At 37.3% G+C, this 22818-nt stretch overlaps 1 protein-coding gene across 6 annotated transcripts in view; it reads left to right on the forward strand.

Moving 5' to 3' along the window:
- Positions 1-22818, forward strand: part of SOX6 (SRY-box transcription factor 6) — a 662237-nt gene that overhangs the window by 179730 nt on the left and 459689 nt on the right. For all 6 annotated transcript variants that reach the window (XM_056115917.1, XM_056115921.1, XM_056115920.1 and 3 more), the window contains exon 3: positions 14575-14649. The gene's annotated coding sequence lies outside the window, so the exon portion shown is untranslated. The remainder of the gene's footprint in view (positions 1-14574; positions 14650-22818) is intronic.

The following is a 22818-nucleotide window of genomic DNA, read 5'->3' on the forward strand; positions in this document are numbered from 1 at the left end:
AAATAATGTCTCCCAGTCTGTGAGCTATCTTTATATTCTGGTCATCATTTCCTTTTAGGTGGAGTAGTTCCTTTTGCATATATTTGGTTTCACTTGCTTGGTCAATAACTTTACTTCCTTAAAGATGCAAAACACAGTACCCAAAAGAAGAGAGAGAGAACAAGGGGGAATACCCTGCCACAGAGGCAGGATGGGACGGGGGGGGGGGGGGGGATGAGGGTGGGGGGGGATGCTGGGACCCATGGGGATGGATGACGGGCACTGGTGGAGGGATGGGCACTTGATCATTGTATAACTGAAACCCAAGCACAAAATTTGTAAGCCTATAACTGTACCTCATGGTTTTTCACTAATAAAAAAAGAAAAAAAAAAGATGCCTCTAGCTTCAATGTCAGAAGTTCTGCCTATGTTTTCTTCTATGTAACTTACGTATTCACGTGTGATTTCGAGATCTCTAATCTGTTTCGACTTGACCTTTCTGCATGGTTAGAAATGGGTTTAAGTTTATTTTGTTTTCATGTAATTGATCAGTTTTCCCAACACCACTGTTGAAGAGGTTTTCCTTGCTCCACTTCACATTTGTTCCTGTTTATTGAAGATTAATTGACCGTATGTCAAGGTGTTGTTGAGGTTTGTGAGTGTTTTATCCTGTGACTTTGTGTTTGGGAAGATAATTTTGATTATAATTTCTATTTTCTTGATATTAGTTGACCTTTCAGGTGTTCTATTTCTTTTTGGTTCAACTTTGTGGGGTTATGAAAGTTCAAATATTAATCCATTTATTATAGACTTTACATTTCATTGTAAAAGATTTTCAAAGTATCCCTCATGTTACTTAGAATTTCTGTAGTATCTGTTGTGGCATCTCTCATTTCTGATTTGGTTTAAAAGAAACCTTTGTCTATTGATTGGGGCATTTAGGCTGTTGACATTGAGTGATATTATTGACATTCATTTTTTTGGTCATAGTTATGTCAATTTCAAAAGTCCTTTCAGTATTTATTGCAAAGTTAATACTAAGGCTATAAAGTTCCTGGGCTGTTGCTTATTTAAGAATATCTATTATTTTATCTCTTTCTTTGTAAGTCTTATTAATGATTTTTCAATCTTGTTTAATTTTTCAAAAAACCATGATTTCATTGTTTTATATATATAGTTTTCATATATGTAATGTATAATAGTGAATATATATTTATAACATCCAATGTATTTATATATAGATTTTCCATTTCATTAATTTTTGTTTTAATTTTTATTATTTCCTTTCTTCTGTTTAATTTGGGTTCCTTTTGTTGATCTTTTTATAGCTGCTTAAGATGTGTAGTTATGTTACTTATCTGGGCCATTTATTCCTTCCTAATGAACATTTGCATTACTGTGAAATTTTCTCTTAGCACCCCTTTTGCTGTGTTCTATAAATTCTTGTAGCCATGTCTTATTCTCCTTATTTATAGGAATATTTTAATTTCCTCTAATTTCTTCTTTGACATGTTTGTTCAATAGTGAGTTGTTTAACTCAAAGTGTTGAGTTTCACCCCCATTTCTGTTTGTAATTAACTTCCATTTTCAATGCATGATGGTTTGAGAGGATAGTAGATATAATATCTATGCTCTTGATTTTATGAGAGGTATGTTTTGTGACATAGAATGTTATCTGTCTTGGAGAATGTCCCATGTCCCATGTCCCATGTGCATTGTAGAAAAATTTGTATTTGAGTTTTTGGAGATGAATTTACACACACACACACACACACACACACACACACACACACACACACACCACATCCACACACAGATACAGACACACAGAGACATGCTCACACACAGTTTTAAAGGAAGAAATAGGCTGTATATTTCTTAAAAAACAATGTTTCCTTGTTTCCTTCTTGAGTTTTTGCCTAGTTGATCTATCTAGGAATGACAAAGCAGTGTTGAAATATCCAACTACTATTATGTTGCTCTCAATATCTTTCTTCATACCTATTAGCAGTCTTTTTGAAAAATATTTTTGTGGTCTTTCATTAGGTGCATAAATGTTAAAGTGCATGAATCCTTCCTGATGTTTGTGTCCCTTGACACACTCACACACACACATATGTGTGTGTATTTATATGTGTGTGTATATGTATGCATATATATATATATATATCTTTTCTTATTTGTTCATTTTTGGGCCACACTCGGTGGTGCTTAAGTTCCTGGTTCTACACTCAGGAATTACTCCTGACAGTACTTGGGGGGAGGGGTAGGGCATATGGGATGCCAGTGATCAAACTGTTAAGTTCAGTTGAACCAGAGAGTTAGTATAACCCTATGTGCTGTACTCTCTCTCTGGACCTACTTATAACTTTAGCCTGAAAACTTGTATTCTCTGATATAAGATTGGCTATCACAACTTTTTAGAGATTTCTGCTTGAAATACAATTTTCCAGCCTTTGAGCTTATATTTGTCCTGACTATTCAGATGTGTCTTTTATAGGCAGCAGAAAATTGGGTTCATTTTTCTGATCCATTCTGCTATCCTTTGACTATTGATTGGGGCATTTAGCCTGTTGACATTGAGTGATATTATTGACATTCATTATTTTGGTCATGGTTATGTCAATTTCAAAAGTCCCTTTCGTATTTATTGCAAAGTTGATACTAAGGCTATTAAGTTCCTGGGCTGTTGCTCATTCAAGAAACTGTATCATTTCTTAAAATCTGAATGTCTAGCTAGGTAGAATATTATTTTTTCTTTGATGTTTTTTGGGTCACACCCAGTGGTGCTCAGGGCTTACTCCTGACTCTGTGCTTAGGGTTTAGTCCTGGCAGGCTCAGGTGATCATAAGGGATGCCAGGTGTCAAACCTGCATCTGCTGCAAGCAAGGCAAGCACCTTTTCTGCTGTGCTATCTCCCCAGACCCTAAGTATTCTTGATGAGGTGTTCATTTCATTGAGTTTTAAAAACTGTATCCAACCATTTTCTTCTGGTTTGCCAGGTCTCACTTGATAAATCTGCTGTGAATCTTAAAGAAACTCATTAGTATGTAATTCCCTTCTTTGATCTTGCTGTCTTTAATGTTCTATTTCTATTTTTGGCTTTTGTCATTCTGATTCTGCCGTGTCTGAAGAGTATTTTTATTTGAACCTCTTTTTCCTGGTTCCCTTTGTGCCTCTTGCATCTAGGTGCATGGACTCCTCAACTCTGGAGACTTCAATGTTCTATCTTTATCTTTGACTTTTGTCATTTTGATTATGATGTGTATAAGGAGTATTTGTATTTCAATCTATTTTATACTGGTTCCCTTCCCACCTCTTGAATATGGGTGCACATACTACTCAACTCTGGAAACTTCTCAACTATGATTTCATTAAAATATTTTTTCAATTTGAATTACTGTGAGTTACAGAGTTACAAAGTTATTCATGATTGAGTTTTGGGCATGCAATGTTCCAACACTGATCCCTTCATCGGTGTCTACTTCCCTACAGCAGGGTCTCCAGTTTCCCTCTGGTCCCCCCAGCCTACCCCTATGGCAGATACTTTCTTCTTTTTTTCTCTATTCTTTCTCTTTTAAGTACTATGGTTACTGTTACTGGATAAGGTACTTTACCATTCATGGTACTTGACCTCCTTTCACTAATCCTGGTCCAGTGACCACTTCCCTCTAGCTATGATTTCTTTCCTCAGAGATTCTGATGACTCTTATGTTGCTTCTCTTAGATTTATCCCACAGTTGTCTCCTATACTATTCATTTAATTTGAAATCTTTCATTGTGTTTCAGAGATTTCCTGCATCTCATTCTTTTTTTTTCCCTCTGGCTTTTTTGCGGGCGGGGAGTGTGTGTGCTTACACTCAGTGATGCTTCGGGTTTACTCCTGGCTTTTCCCTCAGGAATTACTCCTGGCGGTGCTTGGGGAACCATATGGGATGCCAGGGATTGAACCCCGGTTAGCTGCATGCAAGGCAAATGCTCTACCTACTATACTATCGCTTAGGCCCCACTGCATCTCATCTTGAAGCCCACTGGTTTTATCCTCATTGCTAATACTTTGATGCCAAGACCTTCTGTTGAGGTTTTAGTTCTGTCACTTTAGATGGCAGTTTTCTCATTTCTGCTCTCAGCCTTTACTGTGCCTTATTGACGATCTGCAGTATTGTTTCTTTGAGATCATTAAACATCCTCAACATGTTCTGTAGAGTTCTAATCTGAGATGTTACCGAGCTGGTTAGTGGTGGTTGAGTCTTCTGGACTACTAAATTTCCTTCACTAAGCATAATACAGTTCTATGCTGCTTTCTTATTGCATCTGTTGCAGTCTGGGGGTGAATCTATCTATCTAGGTTACCACCTGTGCCCTTGCCTGCCTCACCAGAGAGCTCTCTTGGGGGAAAACAGCTGGTTGTTGTTCTCTTCCTTCCATGTTGAAGTTATTCCAACCAAGTCCCTTGTTACTAACTAGAGTTTCATATGAGGGTCCATAACTTCTTGCTCCCACAGCTACCTTTGTGATTTTTTGGTGGGGATAGGTGAATGGAGTTAGGAATAAGTTAATGTGAGCATGGTGTGTGGTTGGGGGAAGCCTGGCCATGGAGACTGAGTTCAGTGTAAAAGGTCAGTGTTTCTTCCTGAGATATGAAAGAGGAACAGCAGGCACACACTTCTAAGAAGCTCAAAAGATGGTCTTTTGGGGATACAGGGCAGGCCTTCCGAAGGGCTGCTAGAGAATTGGGAGGACAGCACCAGCGTGTGCTGTGTTGGACAAAGACTATAATACATAATCTTATGTTCGAGCGGGCCCAGTAACGTCTCCATTGGAGACTTTGTTGTTACTGTGTTTGGCATATCGAATACATCACGGGTAGCTTGCCAGGCTCTGCCCTGCGGGCGAGATACTCTCGGTAGCTTGCCGGGCTCTCCGAGAGGGGCGGAGGAATCAAACTCGGGTCAGCCATGTTGGCTGCGTGCAAGGCAAACGCCCTACTGCTGTGCTATCACTCTTATGTTAGAAACATGAAACAAAAAAAGAAATGTAAAAAACTCTAAGAAGCATATTAAATTCTTGATTCCTCTATGTAATGTGTAAATGAGCTTTGCTTCTGTTTGTGATCCTTTATTCCTCTACATAATCATATATGGGCTTTGTTTTTAGAATGATCTAGAAAAATTACACTCTTTCAATCTTCTTGCATATATCTTCTTCTGTTTTTGTGGGATGGGATAAAAATACTCCTCGATCGGTCACGGTCACGATCCTCCCGTTGTTCATCGATTTGCTCGAGCGGGCCCAGTAACTTCCATCGTGAAATTGTTGTTACTGTGTTTGGCATATCGAATACGTCACAGGGAGCTTGCCAGGCTCTGCCGTGCGGGCAAGATACTCTCGGTAGCTTGCCGGGCTCTCCGAGAGGGGTGGAGGAATTGAACTTGGGTCGGCCATATTGGCTGCGTGCAAGGCAAATGCCCTACCGCTGTGCTATACTTTCTGAATAAATTTGTAATATATTTTTCTGGGAAATATTAAAGTTTGTACTTTATATTTTCTTGGGGGGCTGGAGCGATAGCACAGCGGTTGACCTGGGTTCAATTTCTCCGCCCCTCCCAGAGAGCCTGGCAAGCTACCGAGAGTTATCTCGCCCACATGGCAAAGCTTGGCAAGCTACTTGTGACGTATTTGATATGCCAAACACAGTAACAAGAGTCTCACAATGGAGGCATTACTGGGACCACTTGAGCAAATCGATGAACTGGAGAAGAGTGACAGTGACAGTGATTTTCTTGGGAATATTCTGTGTCTGTGGTCATTATTGACTAGGTAAAGAAAAAACAAAAGATTTTACTCTAAAAATTGGCTTCTGACACACTTACCATAAATAAAGTTATCTGAGCAGGCTTTTGTACAAGGAGATGAATTTGTTCAGTATGTAATTACTATGTGATATCACCCCAGATAATTTGAAAGCAGAGAGGTGTGCTATATCTAAGCCTCATTGAACTTGAGGTCAGGATTCTAAAACCAGCCTTCTCAAGGATACTCAGGAAAGGAGGAATAAGACGAGCTTGGATTCAAAGATACTACATACAAACAAGCTTTGAAGGCCAGAGAAGTTAGTGATATAAGCATAGTGGTGGGCAATAACGGGCACTTTTGGGGTGATGGTTGTATGCAGTACGTTTGCACAATTGTTTTGTTTTCTTTTGTTTTAGGCCACACCTAGCAGTGCTTAGGGCAGACTTCTGGCTCTGCATTCAGGAATCACTCCTGACAAGGCTCAGGGGACCATATAGGATACTGGGGATTGAGTCTGGGTTTATCAAGGGTAAGGCAAGTACCTTAGTGCTGTCTATTGCTCTAGTCTCTGTACATTTTTTAAAAAAGAACTTTCAGTGATGCTACAATGTTGAACAGTAATAATAGATGCATGATTGAGATATGTTAATTTGCTCGAGCGGGCCCAGTAACGTCTCCATTGGAGACTTTGTTGTTACTGTGTCTGGCATATCGAATACTCTCGGTAGCTTGCCGGGCTCTCCGAGAGGGGCGGAGGAATCGAACTCGGGTCGGCCATGTTGGCCGCTTGTAAGGCGAACGCCCTACCTACGACTTCCAAATAGTGCTTTGGGTAGACAGATTTTGTTTATGAATAATAATGTAGAAATACTTAGATACACATGGCTGCAGCTATATTGGTCAAATACACACATATAAAAATCATAGGGCAATTTAGAGTATGTTGGTACTCTGAAATACAGAACAAGAAATAAAGCATCAGACTCTCCATACCCTTTTCAAATGCAGCTAGTCCTTTACATAGAGGTATATAACTTATACTAGTAAAATTGCATAGTGTTGTTAGCTAGTAATAAATTGACAGGAAAGAAATAGAGCATAAATATATTCAGTAAGATATTAAATATTCACTATTAAAAAATTCAAAAAAAATTCACTATTAAAATTGGACAAGATTTTGCAGCACTAGTTGCAGTTTTCCTGAGTTGATTAAATCTAAAAGAACAGAACTAACTTATTTTTGTGTCATCTTGTTTGATATCTTTATTAATAAAATATTCAATTACTCTGAATCTTTATTAATAAAAATTAAAAAATTAGTGAACTAACATTTATTAAATAGCAACAAATTTTATTTAATTCTTACAAGAATTTTGGGGTGTTGATTGCATTTAGGAATGCTCTTTGTAATTCAGTAACAATCCTACTAACAGAGTAAAGTTGCTACAATTTCTTATTTAATGAACAACACATTAAAAATTCCCAATAACCCTTGCCGTAAAAGTGACTAAACTGAGAAATAAGTGAGTGTTGTCTTCATAAATTTCTTAGATCACACTGAATGGCACTCTCGGCTTACTTCCATCGTTATGTTTGAGATCACTCCTGGCAGTGTTCTGCCGATCATAAAGGGTGCTGAGGATCAGGGTCAGTTATGTGAAAAAGAAGTGCCCTACCATACTGTCTTCAGTCTTAATAAATGAACTTTTAAGATGCAAGAGACATAAGTGAGAGAGTGTGAGTGATGACATGTACCATAATTGCCTTACCTCCATGATGAATTATTAGAAATATTTATATAAAAATGAAGCAGCACTACAATTAGTGCGACTTTGTAGCATGTAACTTTGTAGCATGCTATCTCAGAAAATACAAAAAATTATTCTGCTCATGGGAGAAGATATTTCTTGCTCTATTCTACCTTCTTGTATGTAGAATCACAACATAGACTCACAGGCATAAATTAATTTTTAACGAATTGATTTAAGATGACTCCTGAGAAAGTTATCTTCTGATGCAATGTGTTTCTTCTGAGTAACTTACTTCCTAGTTTCTATTTATTGCTATCCTATTGTTAGGTTTTATTAGCAATTTTAATTATAAAATAGGATTGTAAATAAGTAGGTGCAATAAAATATTAAAAATACAGAAGAACTATCTTTGTTTTCAACTTAAAAATTTGTAGTAATTTTGTCAGAAATCTACAGGTGTGGTTGATTTATAACCAACGATCAATCTGTACTACTAAAGGAAATGTAGAAATAAGTGTGTTCATGCTCATCTAGTCATTCTTCTAATCATTCTTCTAATCATCATTTACTGAGGAATTACTTTGTTCCAGATTATCATATGTTTTTGGAGTCTCCTAGCAGTGCTAGGGACTTAGGATCTACTCCTGGCGGTACTGGACCTTTGCAGCAGTGGAAGTGGGTCTTGTGGTTCAGTGCTCAGGTCTTCATCATGTGGTGCCAAGCATGGAACTCGGATCCTAGAGTCTACTTCGCATGTACTCCAGCCCTTTAAGTCCTCTCCTCCCCTCACTTCCTCCGTAGACATTTTGAAATTTAAATATGGGTGGCAACTAAATCCTGCCTTTAATTAATTTAGAAATTTAATGGACAAATAGTAAAGAGAAAAATTCCAAAAGCATACCAGAATTGATATAGAAATGTATTATGAGACATGGAAATTTGCCAGGAAGTCTTCATTAGGTTAACATTTGAGCTGCTTCTTAAACATAATATAAACTGTGACTCAAAGGGGATATGGAGGTAGAATATTGTAAACTGGTGGTACAGCTTTGGAAAAACACTGAGAAACTAAAAGATCTGGTATGCTTTGAGAGATGTAAGAGTACACTATTATTTACATATATTGGGTGGCGGGAATGGGATCAAGCTGAAAAATACACTGGAGATTTTGGTGGTGTAGTGTATTACTTTCTGATATGAACCCCCTCTCGGAGAGCCTCGCCCTCACAGCAAAGCCTGGCAAGCTACCCATGACATATTCCATGTGCCATACACAGTAACAACAAGTCTCACAATGGAGACATTACTGGGCCCGCTCGAGCAAAATCAATGAACAACGGGAGGACAGTGACAGTGACAGTGACAGAAGGAAAAAAAAGTGACAACTGTTGATACAATTCTATAATTAAAATGAATTACAAAACAAAGTTGCAATATAAAATCAATAGATCTAGAAAAATAATTTATGTGAATATTGTGGTATCTGATCACAGGGCTGTTAAGTCTTTGTCTAAGAATTTAGTAAGCTGTTTGTTGCTTTAGGAGTTCCAGAAACTTCAGGATCTATAGTCTGGGCCAAAGAATCAACACTGCAGCTACTATGGGAAGTGGGTGTGGCTGTTGGGGCATCCGGAACCATGGAGGTTGCACTTATTTCCACAAAAACACCAGAGTTCTTAGCTTGGGCACTGGGTACCTGAGATTATTCGCAGATTGGTGTCTCTGTGGAGAATATTTATGAGGTGGTGGGATTGAGCCCTTGGAGTAGTGGTAGTGGGGGTTGAGGGTGCTACTTCCAGATCTTAAGCTGGGCTGGGCAAGTATTCCACCTTCTGTCTCCTGTGGGGTGGGTATTCTGCAGTTTTCTCCTTTGAGAACCCATGATTCCATAGTTTAGCTACTTGGTGTGCAATCCCCAAGTGGGAGATTTAGTTGGAAGGGCTGGAGCGATAGCACAGCGGGTAGGGCGTTCGCCTTACAAGCGGCCAACATGGCCGACCCGAGTTCGATTCCTCCGCCCCTCTCGGAGAGCCCGGCAAGCTACCGAGAGTATTCGATATGCCAGACACAGTAACAACAAAGTCTCCAATGGAGACGTTACTGGGCCCGCTCGAGCAAATCGACGATCAACGGGAGGGCCTTTATCTTATCTTATCTTGGTGGGGCATGTCTGGTGTGCCTAGAAAATAATGATTTCAATTAATTTAAGTAAGTGGATTGTTTTTCTAGGAATTTATCTATTATACCAGGCTCTCCATGGTAGACATTTTAGTGTTTTTACCACAAAAATGAGACATTAGGCTGTTAAAATAACAATGTTACACAGACAATGATGTGATATGAAAAGTGATTGTGATAACTTTGTGAAAAATTTGCTAGTTACTTTTTCTTAAAATGATTCTTTTGAGTTACTTTTTTAATGTAATTTTCTAGACAGGATCTATGTACGTCAAGTGATTTTAAATCCTAAGAAGTAAAGAATGCTAACATAAATTTTATTTATGGTTAATAGTATTTGTTTCTATCTTAAGAGGAAAGCTGAATATGCAAAATATTTAAGTGCATATCATTTTACTAGTTTAGAAGAATGTTAGCTGGATATATTTGGTATTTGGTTTCTCCTTTCTGTGAGTTATTATTTATACGTTTAAGATCTTACTCCTACCAGGCTTTACTTTAATGCAAGGAGAAGGTCTTGTTTTGGAATGTTTATTATAATTGTTTTCTTTCAGAGAAATTATAGTTTCTTTAATTTTAAATTGCTTGAATAGTTCACTATCAGATTATGGAGTGCATGATGTGCTATACAAGTTGAAAAGTTCTCCGCCAAGTAATAGCAGCAATGAAAATTATCAGAGAAACAACTAATTAATCTCTGCTCCTTTACAGCTGTTTAATGCAATGCATAACTAAAAGTCCTGTTAAATTAATTAATGATTTCAATTATGAACTTTTCTCCAAAATGTTATGATTCATATCAGACTGATAATGCAGTGACCTGGGAGTGTGAAATCTATGTTATGAAGAGAGTTGCCAGTTAATTGATTCACAAATTATTTAAAGTTTGTTGCACCCACGGGAGTGCTCAGTTTCACGACAGTTATTTCTTAAAGTGTACAAACTCCCTTTCACCTTAAGAGTGCCTTCCATTATTAATCATAATAAAATTCCAGCATGTTTCTTGGACTGCTGAAAGTTAACAGTTATCTTAACATTTATGACTTGGAATATGTAGCTGAATATTTGAGATTAAATTTGTAGGTGAATCTGCTGAAGGAGAAAATAAGTTGACCAAATGATCAGTAACTCTCTTTCATTGTAGTTTTGTTATTGTTTTTACTCTCAGTAACTTTAAATTGTATTCCAGGCATCACCTCATTTACTTTTACATTTGTTATACACTGAGCATGTTTTATTTAGAAAAACTGTATAACATGAATTCTTAAAGATCTTGAATGGACAAATGACATAATGTAAATTGTTTTGATAACTGGTGTTTGGAGCATCTGGGTTGTTGGTATGTCTAACCTAACAGCTTTTAATGTTCGAGAGGGTGCTGACTTCTTCATATAAGGACATTAATTTCTACAGGACACCTTGAATCTTTTTTATGGTATATAGGAACAAAATTAAGAGAGTCATATATACTTGTTTCCCTTTGGGTTATTTAACTCATAAGTTAAATAACAAATAAAAGTGTACATATGTACAAGAAGGGAGCAAATCAATAATATCATTAATATTTTATAATACATTTATTAAAGTTTTATTACTGTTTCTCTGCTGAAGTTGGACTGATTGTAGATTAGATCATATGAACCAAGGTGAGCATCCTTGACTATTCCTGGTTAACTGAGGGGGAGGGAAAAGGGCTTTCTCGAAGGCAGACTCTGAAACAAGAGGAGAAGGAAGCAGGAACTTTAAGTAGGTTGAAAAGTCTTGTGCTTCCAGAGTAGTTGAAAAATATATCCGTGGAAATTCCAGACCAATTTCTTAGGTAGTGTAAGAGAGACATTTGCAGTTTAATAATGAAAAACAGTTTCATATCTAGAGAACTTTGCCTCTCAAATCTGAATGGGTAGGTTATTTTAGAGGATGGAGCAGGAAGCGTGATTTTTGTGACAGACACTAGGTTTGCAGATTTCACTTATCCTGGCAACTCAGATTTACTTATCTTATTTTGTTTCACCCAAGAAAATTGCCCAAAGAGAAAAAAATAAAGAAACAGTACTATTAAAAATAAGTTTATGTTTGTTAAACTTGCTGTAGGGCAAAAAAGAAATGGACTTGAAATGGAAGTAAATTTAGACTAATTTTTGCATTGTAGGGAATGTACTATTTCAGACACTGACTGACTGTTTCTGTTTTCTAAAATTAAGGAGCCTATAATCTCAGCACCATTAACAAGTGCTGTCATTCAGATACACAGTGTCTGGCTGATTTAAATAAAATGAAATGAAGATAGTTGTTTCTGGTCCCTTGGCTTCACTCATTGCCATAAACATATGCTCTGCGTCCCGCTTCTTTCCATCTTATTTATGACTTTAATTTGTTGTGTGGGCTGCGCTAGAAATTAAATTTAATATAATTCTCCAAGGGACCCTGTCATATAATAACATGGTAATTTCTGTGTATCCTTTTGAAAAATGAGGAAATTAATTCTTCCTGACATGTTCTAATTATTCCAGTGTGAACGGCAAATCCGTTTTTCCTAGCCCCTGAAGTGTTCTAGGCAAATGGCTGGTGTTCAAAGCTGAGGTGCTAATGCTGACCAGCAGTGCGTTTAATTTGAAACATGAGCAGACACCTTTCAACACACCTTTGTAATATTGGAGTACTTTACAGAAATTAATTCACTACTTATTTGGCAGCTTAGCCTTGGGGTTATGTTTTTTTATTCATCAATACTATAGTCATGTTAGCATAATATTTCCTCCTTCCTTCATTGCCTGATGTATTTGCATGAAATTTAAAGTATGCAATGGACAGTTCGACTATATGAATGAAAGGGAATCCACATACTGCAGAAATATCAGTTGTATGCCAAATTGTGTTTACACTTTAGAGAGAGGTGTAGTAAAGTCTTGGATGTTAGCTTAATTATAGACTATGGCTAGCAGCTTTAACTGAAATTACATAGTGTGAGTATTATTGGGACAGTCTTGCTGTGAAAACTCTACTATGCTGCTCTGCTGTAAATTGTAGTTGTGAAAATTCAATTTTTTCTATACAGGAATACCATGAAAAGTCATTTCGTGAATAAAATTTTTTGAAGTCAGAGTCTCAAGTTCTGAATTATATCTGGAAGAAAGTAGTTATGCTTTTTTCTAAGCAGAGCTTAGTTTTGCTAAGATTAAATCTATTTTTTGATACTATTGGCCACGTGAGTGTATGATTTATTCATCTGGATCATTTGGACTTATTCACTGAAGGTGCAGTAACTTTTGGAGGGATATCAAAAAAGAATTCCTGATACTTGGTCCTTTATCTGTAATCTTTATTGTAAAATTAGCTGCTATATACGTCTTTAATCAGATCAACCATTTTTTGTTAGCTCTAATACAGCTCCTTTGTTTCAGTGAGCATTTGATAAATACCATTACATATTGCTCATTTATGATTGTAATTAGTAAGTAAAATGAACGCATGAAATTCTACTTTAAATGTAAGTTAGAAATATAATTATGGTTAAAGAGAGAATTGCCTTTGAAATAATTATAATCAAGTTTCTCTTGTTTATTTTTGTATCTCTACATTGTATTAGCTTTAATTTTTAACTTGAACAGTAGAAATGACAATGACAATAAATAATTACTCTTATAAATAATATTATCTATATTTTTGTGCTACCATTTCACTACTAAGTAAACTTTTATTCTCTGCATCAGTCTGCTGAGGGCTACGCTCATATTTGGAAAGTATTTATATTTATTGATAATATGTTGGATATGAGCATATATATTTATTCATGCACACATGTGGAAAAATCTAGGAAATACTCCTAAAGGACTGTACTTGATTTATTATCTCTGGCCCTGCTTAATTAATTGCTACACCCATTTCTGTGCATGCTTGTTTACTTCATAAGTCAATTTCATCCTTTTTACATTATTGTTCAATTTTGTTACAGATGACTACAGTTTAGAACAAGATTGTCCCTTTAATTATAAGCACTTGCATATGCTTATAATTTTTAAACAACTAATATTTATTTGCTCGAGCGGGCCCAGTAACGTCTCCATTGGAGACTTTGTTGTTACTGTGTTGGAGCGATAGCACAGCGGTAGGGCGTTCGCCTTACAAGTGGCCAACATGGCCGACCCAAGTTCGATTCCTCCGCCCCTCTCGGAGAGCCCGGCAAGCTACCGAGAGTATTGGATATGCCAGACACAGTAACAACAAAGTCTCCAATGGAGACGTTACTGGGCCCGCTCGAGCAAATCGACGATCAACGGGAGGGCCTTTACCTTTACCTTAATATTTATTTATTAAATATGTACTATATTCAAGTACTAACCAGGCCCGACCCTGCTTAGCTTCCGAGATCAGATGGAGATGTTACTGGGCCCGCTCGAGCAAATCGATGAACAATGGGAGGGCCTTTACCTTTATGTAAAGGCCTTGCCTTTACTATATGCCAGGAACTGTGTTCATCTCTTTATATATGTCTTATGTGAAATTAAAAGGAACTCTTTGAGATAGTTATAATTTGTAAGTATAATATGCATATATACATTTATAGACTAAATAGACATATGTTCTTAAGGATTGCACTATGTGAAGTGTGACTAGGGAACACAAAAGAGAACTTGGGGAGAGATAAATTGGGAGTTGTATGCAAAGAGATAGTTAAAACCATGGAACTAGACACCACCCTCTTTCTTCTCTTTCTGATACATAGAGATTGAAACCTTGTAGAAAAGAGGGAGAGGAGGAACAATGAAAGAACTATAAAGAAGAATCAAAGAAAAAGTAATAGGGAAAGTGTCGATGTCCTGGGAGTCAAAAGGGGAGAATTTCTATAAGAAATATTATCTTTCATTTACAGAATTCATACAACTGGATGAGGAATGCAAGGTATTAAATAGGGGGATAACTCGATCGTCCTTGATCCCAGAACAAGGTAAGAGAAAAACAAATAGGGAAAGAAATCGGGGTGGGGGGTGGTGGCAGGGGGAGTGGTAGCCAGAAGTGGGCAGGAAGTAAGGGGGGTGGGAGGCAGCAGGGGTCAAGGGTCTCAGGTATGTGGTTACATCAGCGGCATCGAGGGAGTGGGATATCTACATCCAAACCTAAGAGTGAAAGCATGAGATCCCAATCACAACAAACTTAAAAATGTGCCTGCTGAGTAGGCAGACTGGGGGGGATGGTGAGGTGGTGGGAGGGAACCTGGGGACACTGGTAGAGGGAAGTTGACACGGTGGTGACACTGGTACTGGAATATGGTACGCCTAAAACACAGCTATGAATAACTTTGTAAATCACAGTGTCTTAATTAAAAAATATTACTGGTCATCAGTATCAAATATTTCTGAGACTGTGAGAAAGGGACTTATCAATAGGTATTTATTTGTTCAGTAGATGGCATAGGTTGGTGAGGAAGTAGTGACTGAGGTCCAGGCTCCCTCAGAAACCTATAGGGGAATTCTTGTTTCGCTTCTTAGTTTCTAATGATTTAGTAGCAGGTCTGACTTGCAGTTACAGAACTTCAACCTACCTTTGTCAGCTTTACTTCTTGTGTCTTTCAGTCTTTTCTGTGGCTGTCATAATGGATAAGGAGCTCACTCTGCTCCAGTATGTTTCCACCTTTAGTTAATTTTTCTGTAGCCATGTTCAAATAAAGTTCACATTCTAAAGTCTGAGAGTTAGGATTTAACATTATTTTTTCTTTTTGGGTTACACAGGGCGATGCACAGGGCTTACTCTTGGCTTTGCACTCAGGAATTACTCCTGGCGGTACTCAGGGGACCATATGGGATGCTGGGAATCAAACCCAGGTCGGCTGTGTGCAAGGCAAACGCCCTACCTGCTGTGCTATCACTCTTGTCCCGGATTTTAACATATATATTTTTTGAGACTTCTTCTATAACAGATAGCAATAGATACTTAAGGGGAACTTTATCTTTTAAACTCAATAGAGATATGAGTTACTTTTGTTTTTTAAACTACGTTATTCCTATTGTCGTTTGTTCATTCTGTTGGTAACTTGAAATGTCTAATATGTGAAACAGATTTGTTGTGTGCTTTCATTAAGTCTTTCAACTGCTTTCCTCACACAGTCTCCTAATTTAGTCAGTGCATTATTGGGTTAATCAGTATTATGTTATTAATTTTTTTGAATTCAATAAATATTTGTTGAGCAACTACTATGGCCTAGAGCCATGCTAACCAAAATGAGAATTATTTTAACTTTTTAACCCAAAGTTTCTTCACCTTTAAAATGAAGATGTTGAAAAGCATTCTCTATTTGGATCCTTTGAGATGTAAATTTACTATAATTTTACAGTTAATTTACTTAAGTTTACAGTTAAGGAGTATGATATTAGAGGTATACATGCACATATAATTATTTATATTTAAGGTTCATTTTATTGAGTCCAAAGACTCAAGCTTTTAAAAAAATTTTAAGGTAAGGTAAAAGGTAAAGGCCCTCCCGTTGATCGTCGATTTGCTCGAGCGGGCCCAGTAACATCTCCATTGGAGACTTTGTTGTTACTGTGTCTGGCATATCGAATACTCTCGGTAGCTTGCCGGGCTCTCCGAGAGGGGCGGAGGAATCGAACTTGGGTCGGCCATGTTGGCCACTTGTAAGGCGAACGCCCTACCCGCTGTGCTATCGCTCCAGCCCTATAATTTTGGGCCACATTACTCCTGGCTCTGCACTCAGAGATCACTCCTAGTAGGCTTGGGAGACCATCTGGGATACCAGTGTCGAAGTTGGGCCAACTGCCTGCAAGGAAAATACTCTACTTGTTGTACAATTGCTCCAGCCCCTAAAATTATCTTAAATGTTGCCTCATTCTATGTGGGTGGAATGATAAAACTTAAGAAGGATATCCCCAGAAACAGAAAAAAACATGGTTAAAAAAGCACAAAGACATAGAATATTATGGCATAAGTGAAGATTGAAAAATAATTTGATTAATAAATTATTTTCAATTAGCAATAATTTTATTATGAATCACTATTATTTATGGTAATTTATGAATTATTATGGCTGGAATGAAGGGTATGACAAAGATGTGCTAAGAGCATGTGCTCACGAGTCAGACAGATCGGAGTTTCAATCTTAACTTCCTCTTCTAAGACTTTAATGATCTTGGGTAAAATGCTGAACCCCAACTTACCTGCTTCAAAATATAGCTGTCACTGTCACTGTCACTGTCCTCCCATTGTTCATTGATCTGCTGGAATAGGCCCAGTAACATTGTGAGACTTTTTGTTGCTGTGTTTGGCATATCGAATACATCACGGGGAGCTTGCCAGGTTTTGCCCTGCGGGCAAGATACTCTCTCCAAGAGGGGCGATGGAATCGAACTCAGGTTGACTGGGTCAGCCGTGTGCAAGGCAAATGCCCTACTCGCTGTACTATCGCTCCAGCCCAAAATATAGCTAATAATATTGATTGTGTTACAATACAGATTTTCTGACAACAACTTACTAATGGGAAACTTCAAATATTAAACATTATTATTATTTTTACTTATTTGGTAGGCCTCAAGATTGGAAAAACATATATGGTGAAAAATTTCAAGGATTTTTTATATTAAGGACTTCAAACTATCTTGTAGATGATTAGGAGCTACTCAATTTTAGTTTTCTTTTGAATATTGGCCACAGAATGATACAAGTTTCTGGAAAAAAAGAAAGGAACATTTAGTCATGTCTAAACTGTACTCTTTCCTTTAATACTATGTATTACTATTTCACAGGTTCACCATTCCCCATTCTGTACACTTTGCTCTGGACATTTCACACAGGGAGTTAATAATGTGAATGTGTTAACTTAGTTCAGCAAAATGACCTTTCTCAAATCCTTCAAGGGCAGGAAGTAGGTAAAATAACACATAATGGGAAACCAACAACATAAAAACAATAAAATAGTTAAATTTGATATCTGTATTAATAAGACTGATATAACAAAAACTTGAAGTAAAACTATGAGTGGCAAGTAGACGAGCCATTGCTTGATAACTTAAAGTTGGTTGGAATTTTTGCTTTGAATGGGAGGGTTTGGTTCACACCAATGGTACTCAGGGCTTATGTAACTTTTTGTACTCAGGGATCACTCCAGGTGGTGCTGAGGGGATCATATGTAATGCTGGGGATTGAACCAGGGTTGGCTTCATGCAAAACAAGAGTCTAACTTCCTACACAATTTGTCTGGCAAGTTGATTGTATGTTTAGAGGGCATGTTCCAAATTCTATGGACTCAATATAATTTTAAAATTTTTTTACAGAACACAGATTCCAGAGTTCATTCCTTTGCCCAAACTTTCTTGCACAATTATTCAAGTATATGTGATATGCAATTGTATATGTACATATAATATGTTTATTATTCAGTGCTATAATTTATGTTTATGTTGATTTAATAAGTGTTGACTTTATTTAAAAATGTCTGGAATAACTCCCCACATCCCCATTTCAATAGGCAAAGGGAATAAAAAATTAGTAAGTGGATATGTTTTGTTAACGAAGAAAATATTTTCTATTAAGATTTTTCAGAGTGGAATAAAGCAAAAATGTTATCCCAGTTATTTCAAGTGAAATTAATACTGTTTGACTCAAAGTTTTGATTAGTTGTATTGGCAATTTAGTATGGCTCAAGATTTCCATAAGGAGAAATGATTTTTTTAAAAAAGAACTTGACATATAATTTTGAAATCCTGAAGCAGAAACCATATAATAGTACAAACCCTATAATATCCGAAGATTGCTGGTCATACAGAAGGCCTGTGAAGAATATCTATTAAACAAGTGGTTTCAATATTTCATTCTTAGTAATGAAATGAAATGTACAGGGATCTAGAAATCATGGGATAAGAGCAATTTGTTAAGCATTAATATCAAATTGTTCCTACTGAATATTTGTGCATCACTATTTCTCCATATATGATTTGAGTAACCGCTTTAAATGAATTAACAAACTAGATAAGAAACTGAATTTGACGTGTTAGAGGAATTTCTTATTTTTTCTTTCAGGCCACATTTGGCAGTGCTTAAGGTTTACTCCTGGCTGTGATCAGGGATCAGTCTTGCCAGGGATCAAGGGACCATATGCGATGCCAGGGATTAAATGCATGTTGACTGCATACAAGCCAAATGCCCCACCTGCTGAACTGTCACTCCAGTCCCACAAAATATAGATTCCTGATGCCTATCTCAAACTGCTGAATTAGAATTTCTTAAAGTTCATGTGTGTGTGTGTGCATGTGTGTGTGTGTGTGTGTGTTTTGTTTGTTTGGTTTTTGAACCATACCTAGTAGTTATCAGGGCTTACTCCTGGCTCTGTGCTCAGGGATCACTCCTGGAGGGCTTGGGGAACCACACAGGTGCTGTGGATCAAACACAGGCTAATTGCATGTGTGAGGCAGGTACTGTATCATCACTCTGACCTCCAAGGCTTATATCTTTCTTTAAGGTAAATTTAACAAATATTCCAATCACTGAAAAGTCTGATAACCTCTGTCCTAGAAAAATAACTTTTTATTAAAGTAGCTTATTTCATTTTAATAAATAATATAAACCTATTAAGATAGTTTATATTTATATAAGATAAACTGATCTAAGTTTATTAGGAAAACTGATAAAACTGATCTAAGTTTGTTAGGATAACTGATATTGAGAACTGACCTTTTATATTTATTTGTTTTAAAATTCTTTAAGGACACTTGCCTTGCAAGTGGCCCACCTGGTTCAATCTCTGAGAAATCCCATATGGTCCCCAGCTGGTTAGGAGTGATTTCTGAGCACAGAGCCGGGAGTCACCCCTGAGCACTGCCAGGTGCAGTCCCAAAACAAAACAAAAAACAAATTAAATTAAAAAATTTTTTTAAAGTAATGGCATTAAGCAGTTAATACACACATCATTTCAGTACCATTAATAAATTAAATTTGAATCTCTGGGCTCAAAAGAAAAATAATTCACAAGTATACTATTGACTATAATTACTTGGCATATGATTTATTTTTTTTAAAATTTTTATTAGTGAGACATCAAGAGGTACAGTTATAGACTTACAAATCTTTGTGCTTGGGTTTCAACTACACAATGATGAAATACCCATCCCTCCACCAGTGCCCATTTCCCACCACCACGGATCCCAGTATCCCTTCCACACCCCATCCCCCCCATCCCACCCTGCCTCTGTGGCAGGGCATTCCCTTTTGTTCTCTCTCTCTTATTGGGTGTTGTGGTTTGCAAAAGAGGCAATGGGTGACAATCATGTTTGGTCTATAGTCTACTTTCAGCATGCTTCTCCCATCCTGGGAGGATCCTCCCAACACCCTTTATTTGGTGTTCCCTTCTCTATCTGAGCTCCCCTTTCCCCTAGCATGTGTGGTTGGCCTCCAAGCCATGGAATAAAATTCCTGGTACTAATCTCAGCCATTCTTGGGTGTTAGTCTCCTATTTTGTTACGTTATGTTCCCCAGATGAATAGATATTAAAGATATCGATATTTCTTTGTCTATTAAATATATTAAAGATAGCAATATTAAAGATAGCAAATATTAAAGCAATATTAAAGATATTAAAGATAGCAATCTATGTCTATCCCTTTCTTTCTGAGTCATTTCGCTTAACATGATTCTTTTCGTGTAGTACCACTTGTATGTAAATTTCATGACTTCATCCATTGTGTAAATGTACCAAAGTTTCTTTAACCAGTCATCTGTTCTCAGGCACTCAGGTTTTTTCCAGATTCTGGCTATTGTAAAGAGTGCTGCAATGAACAAACTATAGCACAGCGGTAAGGCATTTGCTTTGCATGCAGCCAACATGGCCGACCCGAGTTCGATTCCTCCGCTCTTCTCGGAGAGCCCGGCAAGCTACCGAGAGTATCTCGCCCACACGGCAGAGCCTGGCAAGCTACCTGTGATGTACTCGATATGCCAAACACAGTAACAACAAGTCTCATGATGGAGACGTTACTGGGCCCGCTCGAGCTAATCGATGAACAATGGGAGGACCGTGATACCGTGATACTTCAACTATCCTTTTTTGCCTCTCTGGGATATATTCCCAGGAGTGGGATTTCTGGGTCAAATGGGAGCTCAATTTCTAATTTTTTGAGAATCGTCCATACTGTTTTCAAAAAGGGCTGAACCAGTCGGCATTCCCACCAGCAGTGAAGGAGGGTCCCTTTCTCGCCACATCTGCGCCAGCACCGGTTGCTTTTGTTCTTGTGGATATGGGCCAGTCTCTGTGGTGTGAAATGATATCTCATTGTGGTTTTGATCTGCATCTCCCTCATCATTAATGATGTGGAGCATTTTCTCATGTGCCTTTTAGCCATTTGGATTTCTTCTTTGTGAAAGTTTCTATTCATTTCATCTCCCCATTTTTTGATAGGGTTGGATGTTTTCTTTTTGTGGAGTTCAACCAGTACTTTGTATATCCTTGATATCAACCCCTTATCAGTTGTGTATTTGGCAAATATCCTTTCCCATTCTGTAGACTGTCTTTGTATTTTGGTCATTGTTTCTTTTGAGGTGCAGAAGCTTCTTAGTTTAAGATAGTCCCATTTGTCTATCTCTGTTTTCACTTGCTTGGCCAGCGGCATGACATCTTTGAAGATACCATTAGCTTCTTTGTCATGGAGGGTTTTGCCAACTTTTTCCTCAGTGTACCTTATGAATTCTGGTCTGATGTTGAGGTCTTTAATCCACTTTGATCTTACTTTTGTACATGGAGTTAGGAAGAGATCTGAGCCCACTTTTTTGCATGAAGCTGTCCAGTTTTGCCAGCACAATTTGTTAAAGAGGCTTTCCTTACTCCACTTCACTTTTCTTGCCCCCTTATTGGAGATTAGATGGTTGTATGCTTGGGGGGAGATGTCAGTATATTCAACCCTGTTCCATTGGTCTACAGCTCTGCCTTTGTTCCAGTACCATGCTGTTTTAATTATTACTGCTTTGTAGTAGAGTTTGAAGTTAGGGAGGTTGATTCCTCCCATTTTCTTTTTCCCAACAATTGCTTTAGCTATTCGTGGGGGCTTATTGTTCCATATAAATTTCAGGAATGTTTGCTCCATTTCTTTGAAGAATGTTATGGGTATCCTAATAGAGATCACGTTGAATTTATACAGTGCATTGGGAAGTATGGCATATGATTTTGAATTAATAGTTAGAGTTCTTTTTTCAAAGAACTCTAGGAAGGTCTGGTATCTTTTCATTGTTCCTAAGTCACTGAGTGGGGCCCAGATGTTTATCATAAATAAAGTGGTACTACTTAAATATTATTATTTTTCTTTGTCAGTCACTTGAAGTTAAGTATTTTTGATACTTGATAGGTATGGAGGGATGAAAAATAAAAGAGGTAACATGTAATGGCAAGCTACCCATGACGTACTCAATATGCCAAACACAATAACAACAAGTCTCAAAATGGAGGCGTTACTGGGCCCGCTCAAGCAAATTGATGAACAACGGGAGGACAGTGTGGTAGTGTGTTAGAACATGAAATAATTACCAGAATAATTTAGAGAAAATATAACTAGTAAGACTTAGTGGTAACTGGTTTGCTAAAAGAAGCTTTAAGGAAAATCCTTAAATAGAATTATTTCCTTGTTTCTGAGTATAATATGATTTTATTTTTCCTCCTCTTTCTGACCTTATACCTTATTATTATTATTTTTTTTAGTGAAACACCATGAGGTACAGTTGTAGACTTACAAACTTTCATGCTTGAGTTTCAGTTGTACAATGATCAAGTACCTATTCCTCCACCAGTGCCCATTCTCCACCACCAATGAACCCAGTAGCCTTCCCGCCCCACCTTTGTGGTAGGGCATTCCCTTTTTCTCTCTCTTTCCTTTAGGGTGTTGTGGTTTGCAATAAAGTACCTTATTTTCTTTAGAGAACTTAATGGTTACTATAATGGAATAAGAATGAAAACATTAGTATTTTTAATAAAAAACAAAAACATTAGAATGAGTAAAATTCTTACATAACTCAACTCAAAAAGGCCAGGAGGAAGGAAGAAAGCTACTGGTTTTAGATATATTTCATTGTTTTTCAGCTAGTGTCTTCTTTATCTTACCTAATAGCATAAATCCATAATCCATTG

The sequence above is a fragment of the Sorex fumeus genome, unplaced genomic scaffold (assembly GCF_029834395.1).
Source record: "Sorex fumeus unplaced genomic scaffold, SorFum_2.1 ptg000030l, whole genome shotgun sequence".
NCBI lineage: Eukaryota > Metazoa > Chordata > Mammalia > Eulipotyphla > Soricidae > Sorex > Sorex fumeus.